The 13,401-nt window shown below is 39.6% G+C and overlaps 1 protein-coding gene across 5 annotated transcripts in view; it reads right to left on the reverse strand.

Annotated features, from left to right (window-relative positions):
- Nucleotides 1-13,401, reverse strand: part of Pou6f2 (POU class 6 homeobox 2) — a 453,088-nt gene that overhangs the window by 76,583 nt on the left and 363,104 nt on the right. The window lies entirely within an intron of this gene.

A 13,401-nucleotide genomic window follows, 5' to 3' on the forward strand; every position in this document is an offset into this window, starting at 1 on the left:
ACCAGTAGAGTTTCTGAATTTGAGGATCACTGTGAAACCTGTTTTAGCAAAGACATTATCAATTATCATAGTGAAAAGGCCCAAGAGAGATGACTTCTAGGAGGCAAAGGGTGGGAGGCAGCACTGCAGCAACTTTTAAGTGCTTTGTCTCTGTACAGACATTTATCATAAAAGCAGATACATTCTAATGTATAATGAAAATAGGTAAAAGCAGTTTCAATTCATAATGATGTGATTTTTTTCCAGCATCTGGCATCCTAACACTTACAAATTTTTTTTATTTGATAGTTTAAAAATCTCCTATAAATTGCAATTTAAGCAGTGAGCTGAAAATTAAAAGGGCAAAACAGAGAATCATCTTATTAGGCAAACATCAACATTCTTAGAAATACAGAAAGAGTCCTGCAAAACAGAGTTTTTATACATGGAATAATATTTACTATATAACAGTATTGCCAGATGCTTAACATATATCTAACTTAAGCCCACAAGACTCTGAAAAATAGGTTTTTATCCAAATTTTCAGGTGAAGAGATTGAGGTTTAACACCTTGTCCAAGGGGCACAGGAGCAGCTGCAATTAGAATCTAGGTCTCACTCCCTCCAGGATTTTACTGCCTTTTTAGAGTATAGCAAATAAAAGAAAAATTTGTAGGCCAGGTTTATACAGCTCAAATTAAATGGAGCTATGAAAATATTCAGTGGGAGCATCTATACTTCTCATGTGAATAATATGGCAATTTTTTTCTGAGTTATCTATATTTCTTCAATTGGGTTGGGATGAATAGATCATTTCTAAATAAAACAGGAGAGCATAAAAAAATGAAATGAATGGGCTCAATCCCAGTTGAAGCAAGAAGAGTAAAATACATTTCCCTGCTTGAAAGAAAACGATTCATCTATTTGAGGTTCTATAAATGCCCTCTTTCAGAAAGGCATACAGTGCTGTCTAGAAGGGCATTTTACCTCAAAATGACGAGAGCTTTCATTTTGAGAAGGAATATCCTCTCACACGTTGACCCAAGTGAACAGTTCTCTCTGGAAACCAGGGGAGTTAGTGTTGGTGACCTGGGGAGGGGTGGGGGAGGGCACGATGGTAGAACCCAGAGGAGAAACTGGCCCTGGATCTCTTTTGTGTTTCAAAACATTTTTAAAGAAAAAAGGAGAACCGTAGTAATCGTCATGGGAAACCACAGAGAGCATGTAGGATGTTTGTCTCTTCTGCAGGATCACAGAAACTGGGTGGAATTTGACCTGTAGAACTTTCAGTAATGGGTCGTGCAAAAGGAGAAAACCCATTTGTGTCTATTCTTAATATCTAAGTTAAGAGGGTGGGAACTTAAGGGAAGGAGGTGAAGCCATGCTGCAAAATTAGGTAAAGGGGGTGGTAGGTAGTTGGGGTACAAAGGGGAAGGGGCTAGCTAAGTACATAGGCTATCCAACTACAATAATGACTAGAAAACCATGAGCATAAAATCAGAGGTTGATTGCTGGACAAAGAGCAAGGTAGCAGAAGCATTCTTACATCAGGAGAGATTTAAATGCAGATGACTCCCTATCAGGATCTATGATTCTAGCTCTATTTTTGCCAACCTTCAGAAAAATCCCAATTGTCTGTGTTGTATTTGCATGGTAATGATGCATGGCACCTACAACTTGGCTTGTTCAAAGCAGAACTCCTTTCTTCTGCAGTTCCTATGTATTCATGCCCACCTCCTCTCCCTCCTCAATTTTCAGGGCCCATCAATGACTCAATTTGAATATTGGCTTTGAAAAGGAACTGTTTCTCTTCCTCCTTACCACTGCTGTCAGCCTAGTTTAGGTCCTCATTTCTTCACATTTGGACTATTGCAAGATCATTCTCCTTGAATTGCCTCTAGCATTTTCCATGTTTAATTAATCCTCCCCACAGGGGAAAACTCAAAGAACTACATAATTCAGACACAACATGACTGTCAGACACATCTGGGCTCATATCCTTGCTAGGAATGGCTTACTTAGTCTTTCAAATGATCAGAAACAGTTTAACAAGGATCTCAGGTTGGTCCTTCTAAAATTTGAAGAGTTTCTTCTACTTTCTGAATGACCCTAAGTTGCAAGGATGATAATGTGCAACCTTGGATAAATGTCACCATGTTTGAGAAAGAAGAAGTCTTTCAGAGGATCTGGAGAAAACTTATTTTTTAGAAGGCTCAAAAATGGCAACAACTCCTATAAGACATGGAAGAGAGGCCAAGATAGGACTTGCTGGAATTTTCTCTTGACTTGTAGGGTTCATCTTTTCCATGTCACATCATGCTACACCAGGCTACTCCAGGTGACAGCATACCAAGTCATGCCACACCATGTCACCAGAATGTTTCACCAAAGTGTCTAGAGAGGCCAACTTGGTCTGTAGCATGGATTGGCAGCATCTTTGGGGAAACACAGATCAGGAAGACTGGGAAGAAGGTGAGTGATGGAATTTCAAGAGCTATTGCATCCTAAGTGTGACCCAAGATGGTAGCATTCGGGACAAAGAGGAGGGAAGGAATTTGAGAAAGAAAATATGGCTCTGCAACCATAAATCATTGTTTCTGCTCAAAGATGTTCCTAGGACAGAGACTATCTACCTTTTGAAACAATTTATCATTAGAAGAGGTAGATTGTTCTCCAAAGTCATTGTATCAAAGTCATTTATGAGATTGCAGCAAAACCTGGGTCTGCTAGGAAAAGAATGTTGAATCATCTTCTTAAGTGTAGGGAAAAAAACCCCTTCATTTGCTAAAAAAATATGATTTATGTATATTAAAATATGATTATGAATATATTTAATATTTAACATAATTTAGACATAATATACAGTTTAGATTCTCAGTTTATATATATATATATATATATATATATATATATATATAGTTTGTCTTTATATATTATTTATATAATATACAGTTATCCCTTAATATCTGTAGGGGATTGGTTCCAGGACTCCCCAGGGATACCAAAATTTACAGATGCTCAAATTCCTTATATAAGATAGCAAAATATTTATAACCTGTACATAGTTTTCCTTTTGCTTTAAAGCACCTCCAGATTACTTATAATATTTAATACAATGTAAATGCTTTGTAAATAGTTGTTATGCCATATTGGTTAAGGAATAATAATAATAAAAAAAGGTCTCTGCATATTAGTACAGACTCAACCACATTGTAAACCTCTGCATAGTACACAAGCCAAGGTTGATGGAATTTGCAGATGTGGGACCTATGGATACTAAGAGCCAACTGCGTAAATTAAGTAATTTATTTCATTATAATTTACTTAATAGGTATTACTATATACTAAATATATAATTTAATAAACTAATTTATATAAAACCAAATATATTTGTTATTAAATGTATAAGTGTATATACTAAATAAATATTAAGCATGTTAAGAATATAGGTAAATATGTACAATTACACTTAATAAATATGAATTACTTTAACATTAAAATATACTAAAATAATATTAAAATAGAATAAAAATAATACCAAAAAATAATAAAAGCTTTGTCCATTATAGAAAATGATATGTTTAATGTGTCGTTTTGAGTTTTTACATCTATTCTAGACACTAGAGGCTTCTAGTACTGTGACTGTGACAATTTCAAGTAGCACACGATAGTCCAGTAGATTCTCCATTTAGAGTTGGAAGAGAACTCAGAAACCATCTACTCCCTGGGCATACATGGATATGTTTCTTGAACATTCCAGACTTACTTTTCTACTCTGTGAAATGGGCAAGCACTAGAATGTTACCTAGGTGCTGGGTCCAGACTAGAGAATCTTCAGCACATTGTGCAGCTGAGTAGGTGACAAGAAGCACCGAGATTGCCCTCTAGAGACTCAGGGCTAGCTGCTGCCCATCTTCCATGGTGCTCTCCTCCTTCGCTGCTCCTCCTGCAAATCCCCCTCATGACCATTCATTTCTCCTACACTTTGCATTTGTTGGCTTTCACACTTAGTTGTAGCAATCCAGAAGAAAAAAAATGAAAAAGTCTAAGGCTCAAACCACATCTCTTTACATTTGCCATCCTAGGAGAGCATCCAATGACACTTTTCTATTGTACATACCAAGGAATGGTTTGTGGAGTCCTGCACACGCTACTACTATAAGGCAGATTAACCACCAATTTGCAGTATACTTACAATGAGCAGAATTGAGTTAAAAACACAAGCAACAGTTTATTGAGCTCTTTTTGTGGGCGCACAGAAGACTTCATGCTACGTGTTCTTTTCTTCTTCAAATTAAAAAAAAGTGTTGTGAGGTAGGCAAGTAATATAACCCCATTTTACAGAAAAAGAACATTGAGTTCAGAGAGTTTAGATAGCTTACCTAAGTTCACACATCTAGTGAGTGGCACAGTTGGATTTGAATTCAGTATAGTCATGATCCTCTATTGACTACTTGAAGGGGACGGGAAGAATTTGATGGCTGGGGGAGCAATCACCCCTCCACCCATCCCCAAATCACTCTTTCTGCCAAAGTGTCTCCTATACTTTGAATACCCACCTGGACGCTCATTCACAGGACAGATCAGGGTATGTCTCTTGGGACTAACTTTTTCTACTAGGACTAACTGCTTCTCCTGGGATGGGGGGTGGTATTTAATTTTGTTTTCTACACTCCCCTCCAGAGAATTTCCATACTTCTCCAGTTAACCAGAAACTTTAAATATTAAAAAAAAATTCTAGGAAACATTGGCCTGGGCTAGAGAATTCATTTGTCCATTAACCAGGCAAAGGAAAAGGCAAGGATTGAGCAAGAAGCCAGGAAGAAGAAACCAGAAAAGAGCTTTGCTTGGCCTACTTATGGGGGAGCCTTCCCAGGGGCTTGGAGGACTCCATGGTCTCTTTAGAAGGGGAGGGGGACATCCCAGACCCCCTGCTCATCACCTGAGTAAGGGCTGGAGAGTAAATGAAAATAGCCATCCCCAGAGAAAAATATTTATTCATTTAATGGCTGAAACAAAATGCCATCTCTGCTGTGATAACAAAAGGTTTAAAGTGCATTACTGTCGTTTCTCAATACACTTGTGGTCTGGCTCCCGGGTCAGATGGTGCAACAGTCCATGTAATCCCCTGAACGGAAAAAAATTAGGCTCAAAGTGCCAAATGGACGCCCACAACATAATATCAGGTAAAACAAGCATATTCCTTCATCCCCTCTGTGCCCCCCCCTTCCAAAACCTCCCCAAATGTTAGAGAAATAGAGAGAAATTCCAGTCATTTCTCATTACTGTGAAGGTCAGCCTGGCTGGGAAAATTGTTTCTGCTTTACAATTCCCCAAACTGTAGAAAGCAGTTAGACTTCTGGACAAAAACTAATGTTGCATTCAAAGGGAAAAGAGGCTGAGACGGCATTGCTGCAGTAATAAGAGAATTTTTTACTCTTTCCACTTCCCTGTGAACCTAATCAACTGTGACATGAGAAAATATACTGGGCTCACCCAGCCAGAATCTGACTGCCACCTGAAAATGTCCTCAATATTCCACTGTTTGGGACTTTACAATGATCCTTCCGACATCAATTTTGTGCATGTACATCAAAATGCCATTAGAAATGCCTCTCCACTCCCCGTTCATGGGCCTGCCCTGGGCCTCCAATCCAAGACTGCCAGTGAAGACCCCCGTGTTTGACTGATGGCTTCTTTCTGTTACTCATCTGAAAACATTTGCTTATATGGAAAGGTGTCTTAGGGGAAAACAGGAGATCTAAAGATCTCCCTGCTGACCTCTTCCCCCCAAATCTCTTGACTATTGTTAGATGGGGACTGTAGGAATCCGAAGGGCTTTAAGAATCTGTTTTCAACCCTTGATTAGTATTTGTTGACTTACTGAGTTCCCAACCTTTCCTCCCAAGCCCAGATAATTGGTTAGTATCTCATAGTAGGTTGAAATTTAAGAAAACCTAAATGTGCTAGGTACGGGGGGCTGCCTGCGTAATCCCACTGCTGTCAGATGCTGTGCTGTGTAGGCACAGCGTAGGTGGACAGGTACTAGAATTGCTTTTTACTCTTTCTCCTCCAGGCCACGTGTGTGTAGGTTTTCTGGGCTTGTACACAGACACATACACATGCATAAATGATGCACAGCCATTTTTGACAAGTGCTGGGCATATATAATGAGCTTCTTGCTGACAGTTTTATTATTTTTCAGTTTACCTAAAGTTGAACAAATCTAATGTGACTCTTCACAGTGGCATTATCATCTCCTCCCTTCGCCCTAATATTTACGGAAATATTACAAGTGTTTGACATATAAATTCAGCATTTGACTGACTTTAATAACCATGTGATCAATAAGAAGTGATATTTTTATAGTCCAAGTTCAATATTTAAAGGGTCACGGGTGGGAAATCTTCATCAAAACAATAAGGCAAGATCTTTTTTATTTTTCAGGTTTCATTGCTTCTCTTTTTAAAAAACATCTTCTCTGTGGAATGACTACAATTAATAATTAAGGTCTATTAAAAAATTGGCCATATTTACAAAGGGTGTGGATGTTCTGGGAGGCATAGATATGATACATTGCTTCTGAATGGCTTGAGTTTTGGGATACTGAGAAGAAATTCAACACAATGAACATAGATGGAAACTGGATAGAAAATCAATGCATGTAAATCTGGGAGCTTATTCTTTACTCAATAAGGATACCAATTCTCAGCCTCTTTGAAAAATTATTGCTTCTCCAGTAAGCTCACATAGTTGGCTCAGACTAGGTAGGCAGTTCTCCATCCCCTGTGTGCTAGCTAGGCTTTGAATCATTTCTGAAGGTAAGTAGCAAATTCTTCCATTCCTCATTTCTCTTCGCTGCATATTTTTCCAAGGGTATTGGGTCTTCAGAATAAAATGAACATTAATAATCATGATTGTTGGGTTACAATTCAAGAGCACATCTCTTGGTTCTTGGAATGCAAGAACGTGTCTCCCAGTTGAGTTGCTAAAAGGGTTGGTCAGCCTCCGAGGTCAATCAATCAATTTTCTCGCTGTTCTTACACCCTTAGAAAACACTTAGCCTCCTGGCATCTTTAGGCCTTATCTTCTCTGTGCTCCTCTTTTGTCAGTAACACCACATGCCTATCAAGTCCAAGACTCAGTACTCACTGAGTTCCAGGCCCTGTTCTGAGAACACCCCAGATCCTAACGTGTGAGGTTGAAACTTTTGTCTACATTTTAAAAAGAAGAAAATGGAGGAACTGAAGAATTGAATAACTTGCCTAAGATGCTGCAGTTACTTCAGTGAGAAAGTCAGAGTTCAGAGCCAAGCAATCGGGCTTCAAAGCCTCCTTTCTAACTATACACGAAACTGACTCTCAGTATCTTACTGACTCTCATTATCTTTATTTTTAGGGATCATTACTATCATCATCATCATCATCATCATCATCATCATTAACATTATTTTATGGTAAGATTAGACAAACTACTGCTCAGGACTCAAATCTGGCCCACAGATAGCTTTTGTATAGCTCACCAAGCTAAGAATGATTTTTATAGATGAATTTTTTTTTTATTGAGTAGACAGTAATGAGACTTGTTTGAACTCTAATAAGTGAAACATTATCCGCTTGTATTGGTTAATTTTATGTGTTAATTTGACTGAGCCAGGAAGTGCCCAGATATTGGATCAAACATGAATCTGAGTGGTTTTATGAGAATTTTTTGAAGGTAAGAAGCAAATTCTTGAATAAGTAGACTGAGTAAAGCAGATTAACTTCCATTATGTGGGTGGGCCTTAAACAATCAGTAGAAGGCCTGAATCAAACAGAAAGCTGACCCTCTTCTTAGTAAGAGAGTTCTTCTGCCTGTCAGCCTTGGGACTTGAAATGGGACATAAGTTCTGCATCTTTTGGGTGGTGGTGAAAGCCTCCCTAGTCATATGACTCAATTCCTTATAATAAATCTCTATACTTCTAGACTGATAGACTGAAAGATAGATTCTATTGTTTCTATTTCTCTGGAGAACCCTGACGAACATGATCCCCCCCAAAAATAATTGTATTCTTCTCATTAGTAGATCTGTATTATAAAAATTTTACTTAATAGTTATTATTACATTTCAAATTTCATCACTAAAAAACTGATGGGAATTTGTTTTCTCTTTTTATGAAAGTACATAAAGAATAGTCTTGATTTTGGCTCATACCTGCAGAGTCTAAAATATTTTCTATTTGTTTCTTTACAAAAAATGTTTACTGACTCCTGTACTATAGCAATGAGCCTGCGGTTAAATTTAAACTAGCTAGTTGGTTTGATCAATAGTCTGTCTTCAGTGGGTGTTTGGCAGAAATATCAGTGGAATCAAATGACAGAGGTTAACCACAGTGTATCCAGCATGGTTCTCCTCTTGGGTGTGATTGAGGAAAGCCACAGAGCTGGCTCAAGGGGAAAGCCTGTGGAAGTGACGTGAGAACTGGCGAACTAACCCTGAGCAGAGCAGTCAGGAATGAAAGAGAAAATGGGCCTCAAATGTTCTTGGTCAAGTTTCCTCATGGACTTAATTTTTTTTTTTTTTTGGTCGCGGGGTGGGGTGGGTATACTAGGGATTGATGAATCCAGGGGCACTCAAGCTCTGAGCCATATCCCCAGCCCTATTTTTTTTGTATTTTATTTAGAGACGGGGTCTTACTGAGTTGCTTAGTGCCTCACCATTGCTGAGGCTAGCTATGAACTCACTATCCTCCTGTCTCAGCCTCCCAAGCTGCTGGGATTATCATGTGCGCCACTGTGACTGATTCATGAACTCAACTTTGAGAACCAATCCTCAGAATCTGGCTTCTATTTTCCTGGTAAACATAGAGATATCCTTGACTCTGTTAATGGTATGAGTAAGCATTCTTTGTTCCATCTGTTGTACGTATCTGTACAAAGGAGAATTGTACCCCTTTTTATGTTTTGGAAATTCATATTACCTATGAGAAAGGAATTATATTAGTTAAGGTTCTCCAGAGAAACAGAACTAATAGAATGTGTGTGTGTGTGTGTGTGTGGTGTGTGTGTGTGTATGTGTGCATCTATGTTGAGAAAGATTTATTTTAAGAAATTGGCTCACATGACTTAGGAGAACAGCAAATCCCAAACTGGCGGACTCGAGACCCAGGGAAGAGCCAATATTGAAGTTTGAGTTCAAAGGCTGTCTGCTACAGAATTCCCAAATGCTTGGAGGAGGTCAGTCTCCAGTTTTACTCGAGACTTCAGCTGATTGGATGAGGCCTACCACATTTGGAGGGAAATCTGCTCTATTCACGGTCCACCATTTTAAAATGTTCATCTTACTCAAAAACATCCTCACAGAAACACCCAGAATAATGCTAGACCAAATATTTGGCACCATGGTACAGTCAAATTGATATGTAAAAAATCCCCATCACAAAGACTAATTTAGGTGAGGGTGGAGAGTGGGCATTATTGGCCAAAACTGTGGTATCCATTTGCAGCAAGAGAGAAATTATCCAAATGAATACGTACTACTGATTCAAACTACAAGGAATGTATTAACTGTGTTCCTCTGACTTTTCCTGGCTGTCTACACCCCGCCAAAACTTTAGATCCCTGCTCAATTTCCACCACCTCCCAGGAGTTTCTTGGACAACTGCAGTCCTCAGTGAGCTCCTCTTGGGTCTCTGAGAGCACCTGCTGTCTGCCCATGAAGTTCCATCCTTCATTATATTCTTTTATGTTGGATGCTAATCTTGCCTTCCTGGAAACATTCTTATAATTTACATCAATAACAATGACTGAAAGTCATCAGGAAGTTGCGATTATGTCCCCCTCCTCCACACTGGGCCATTCACACCCCTGCAACTGTCCTTCTCACCAATCTGTGAAGTCTGTGAAATGCCTCCTTTCCCAGGATGTTGGATGATAATATGAGATAATGTTTGTGAAAGTACTCTGTAAACCACAAGGCATGATACAAATAGAAGATTTTTATTACTATGATACTCTGTTTAAGAAGGCAGAGGATGGGAGTAAAATGCTTTTAAAACATTTACATTTTACAAGTCTTATAGTGCTAGCACTAAAAGGTTTAACCCTTAGCTCTTCTGGAAAAATTCAGCTATGAAGAAGAACTTATTTCTTTGAGGGTTATGGATAGCCAAGATTTTTTTTGAGGGATTATTCTAATATTCTTCCATTGTGTGTGTGTGTGTGTGTTTACTATGCACATTCTTAGATTTTAAAATTATATTTATTTTCATGGCATGGGTATCTATTAGACAATGGTTGTTCAGGTTCATTGTATACTTAAACAGTTAAATTTAAATGCATCTAAATGTTCTGAGAGGAGAAAAGCAAATAATTTCCAAACTATTATTATTGGTGATGATTAAATTAACTAAGATTAATTTATCGACATTTTTGATTAGTCACTTAGAACAGTGTTTCCCATGAGTGAATAAGGCCTAAAGGCCTTGTGATTCTCCAAATTTCATCCCTCTCCCAGTCTCTGTCCCTATTTTTGAGAATAAAATGCACCCCCAAGCTTTTTGTATCCCTGAAAAAATTGCACTTGTCTCTTCTCTGGGTGCTCAGAGCTCTCACCATGGTCTACAGTGCAGGCATCAGGGGTAAACCATATATCTCATGCTGTTTAGCTCAGGAGGGCCAAGGATCCAAGACCAACCCCATACCTGGATGCTTTTCTCCAGGTAGCATCTGTATACTCCATCTTCCTCACCTCCCCAGGTCCAGAGACTGTCTCTGTAGTCTCTGGAGTTCATGGTTCTTCGTCAGCCAGATTACCCATCTCCTTAACACTTTCTCAGAATATTCTCTGCATGGTTTTGCCCTAGTAGAAGTCTAGCTCTCCCCAATGTCCCTGCTTCCCTGAAGTCTCTTAAGTGGTGTTTTTTTTTTCCTACCCATTCCTTGTGTCTCTGGCCTGGAGGTGGGAAGGGGTACTGCTTGTCTACCCTAGCTACTTTCAGGTCTTTCGCCCTTCCATCTCTTGGACAAACCAAGTGTTTTGAAGTTCACCCCCTTCATTACACTCTTTGCTGCTCTTGCAATACGTCCTGTTGGTTCTTATGTCACCCTACCCCAGTCTTTGAAGGTTTTCTTCTGCCTCTTCTTCACTTTCTATGGAACTAAGACTGCTGTGGTTAATTGTGTGTGTGTGTGTGTGTGTGTGTGTGTGTGTGTGTGTGTGTGTGTGTAAGAGAGAGAGAGAGAGAGAGGGAGGGAGGAAGACTTTTATATCCTTTTGATTCCTGGTCTCTCAGTTGTTGGACCTCTCACCCCTCATTGAGCATGAGCATGTCCTCTGTCCTACGTCAGCTCTGGCATTGCCAATAACTACGCTCCTTCTATAGTCTCAGTTGCCAGAACCCCACTCTCTAGCCTCTCTCTCCTGTGTTTGCAGCCTATTCCCTCCCACTTCAAAGTTCAAACTTTTTTTTTTTTTAATCTAGACCAGAATGTGGATCCTTGGAAGAATCCATGAAACCTCCCACCTTTGTATGTCACAATTCCCCATCCCCTTGAGTCCTTCCTTCCTTACCCAGCTGAGATTTCATGGCTCAGTTTCTCACCTACTCTGTCCCTACACCCCTGCAGGTGTCCTTGGCTGGAGGAAGAGCTCACAAACATGCCAACAGCTTCCCTTTAAATACACAACCACGGTCCTCAAGGAGCCTGACTCTTGATGTCACCCAGCAACCTGATGACATCTCCCCGTACTACTAGGATTATTTTACATGGTCTCATTTCTCTCAAGACCTCCAGAGCCTCCTCTTCTATTTTCACTCTCAGCCACTGACTTGTTCCTCATTTCACTGAGAAAACAGAATCAAACAGAAGAAGACTTCCACACAGCATTTTGCTGCTGCACATACCCACCTGCAGCATGGGTATTTGTGTTTTGTTCCTATGGATGAGCAGGGCAAGCTCCTCTTTAGAGAAAATCCTCCACCACCAGTTCAATGGATCCCATGCTTCTTTCCTAGTCAAGAACACCCCTGATTTGTCTCATGAAATCTTCCACCTCTATGAGATCACTAACCATGAACATATAAATATAAAATTTCAGTTTTCATCTTAAAAACAAACCTCTCTTAACCCCTGTATCTCCTGTTTTACTGTTCCATTTGTCCACTTTCTTTCAGAGAAAAATTCCTACACAGAGTTATCTCTACTGTGTTTGAGTGTGTGTGTGTGTGTGTGTGTGTGTGTGTGTGTGTGTTTTACACAAGGCTTTGTGTCGGAGCTCTGCCACTGAGCCACACCCCTAGCCACAAAACTGCCTATCTTTGATGTCTCCAATTCTTTCATTCTTTTCTGAATCGACTTTAATCACTCCAAGTCACTACTTACTTCCAGATGAAAACACCAGTGGTTAATTCTAAACTAGCTGACAGAGTTATCATGTTCTTCTTGAAACATCTGACGTATATAAACTTCTGGGTACCCCTTATGACCCTCTTGACCTTGACCCTCTTCTTTGTGTTCTCTCCGTCCATTGGCAGGTGTCTATCCCACTATTGAACTATATCAAATAGCAACCTCCTACTTTAGCACTTTCTTTTCCTTTGACTGGGCTTTGTTATTCTCTCCTAGGAGTTACCAGTGTTTGATAAACTCTATGTTTACGTATTTATTTGCATTTTACTTGTAGGCACCCTTAATTCCTGCCCAATCTCCTAGTACTCAGTAGATGCTCAATACACAGATGATGGATGAATGAACTACTCAAAGGATTAACATGACATCAGAAATGTAGTTACAAATCTAAACTGCAAATTCAATCAGGAACCTGGAAAAAAAAAATTCCCCAGATAATGAAGACTGGGCCATTCTGCTATTGAATCCTCTGTGAAACTAAGTATCCCATGAGTCCTTCTGGCTTTACCATCCTTCTAAACAAATTTGCCCTGAAATGAGGAGCCCGGCAGGTCCTCTCTTGGGCTACTCAACCCTTACAAGGGTTGGAAAAAAAAATGATGGCATCCCCCTTCCCCTGAGATGCTGATAGCTTTCAATAAGAAATAAAAAGGCATGGCCCAAATTCATGGTATCTGAATTTTGGTTGGGATTTGAGAAACTCAAGATGTATTTTAGGGGAACTTTTTTTTTTTTTGAACAATTTAAGACTAGATTATAGTTTTGTTTGTGTTCCCCAATACCGAAGCTCCACATTCCCAGACAAGGTGACAGCAATGGAGGCTGAGCAAACTGAGCGACAGTGCCACCAGGAGATGGCTCCAGAAGGAGCCCTGGCACTGCCCTGAGTGAGCAACTGGGGAAGGAAATGCTGTCCTTGTGTGGCAGAGGCACTTTCCGTGGGCTCCTCCCTCTTGTCTGACCCACTCACTTCTGCAAATAACCTCAGATTTTCTCTAGAATCAGAGCTCAAACATTTGTGGGTGTTCTTTAT

The sequence above is a fragment of the Ictidomys tridecemlineatus genome, chromosome 2 (genome assembly GCF_052094955.1).
Source record: "Ictidomys tridecemlineatus isolate mIctTri1 chromosome 2, mIctTri1.hap1, whole genome shotgun sequence".
Taxonomy (NCBI): Eukaryota; Metazoa; Chordata; class Mammalia; order Rodentia; family Sciuridae; genus Ictidomys; species Ictidomys tridecemlineatus.